Source organism: Fukomys damarensis, unplaced genomic scaffold, assembly GCF_012274545.1.
Source record: "Fukomys damarensis isolate Sample0158 unplaced genomic scaffold, DMR_v1.0_HiC HiC_scaffold_3, whole genome shotgun sequence".
In the NCBI taxonomy this organism is placed as follows: domain Eukaryota; kingdom Metazoa; phylum Chordata; class Mammalia; order Rodentia; family Bathyergidae; genus Fukomys; species Fukomys damarensis.
In genome coordinates, this window is record NW_022900915.1 from 6,575,435 (window position 1) to 6,576,156 (window position 722).

Below are 722 nucleotides of genomic sequence, written 5' to 3' on the forward strand. Positions count from 1 at the left end.
GCCTCCGGGCGCTGCGGGTGAGGGCTGTGCAGGCGGCGGATCGCTCTGGAGGTGCGCGGTCTGGGGCACAGCCTCGAGATGCGCCCGCAGCGAGTCTGCTGCGGCTTCCTCTACCAGCTGGGGCTCCTTTCGCTGGGGATCGTTTCAGGTAAGTGCTTCGGTGACTTTCCAGCTTCCTTTCCTACTTCGCCAGTGGACGGGAACAAGCTGTAAGCAGGGCCGGTGCAATTCGTGTGTGGGGAGCGGAACTCTGAGGGTGGCGACGAAAACGAGCTTGCGGGCGCGGACGTGGGGTCAAGCTCAGGCGAAACGCGCGTCTCCCAGCTGCGTTTTAACTGTGAAATGGTTTGCAAGGTACATTTCAGCACCTGGAAGAGAGTTGGGAGGTACACTTTGGCGTGTGTTTCGCAAATCCCTCGTGTTGGAGTCTGCACCCATTTCCATCAACTAAGTGCAGCCGCTGAACTTTGCTGCGCGGTGCCTCTCCCACCCGCACTGTATCGTACTTTGGGGTCTGTAACCTGATCGGCAGGCTTTAGGGCTTGCCGAGGCTTTAGGAGCTAGGCGGGTGGTCCTCTTTGCTGGGAATGCCTGTGCTACTGGAACCGCGGCGCTTTAAGCCCCGCACTTCTCTGCCCCGCCCGCAGGACTGCACTTCGCCCCCGACAGCGAGGAGTGGGAAGTCGTGTTTCCTGCGCTCTGGCGCCGGGAGCCGGTGGACT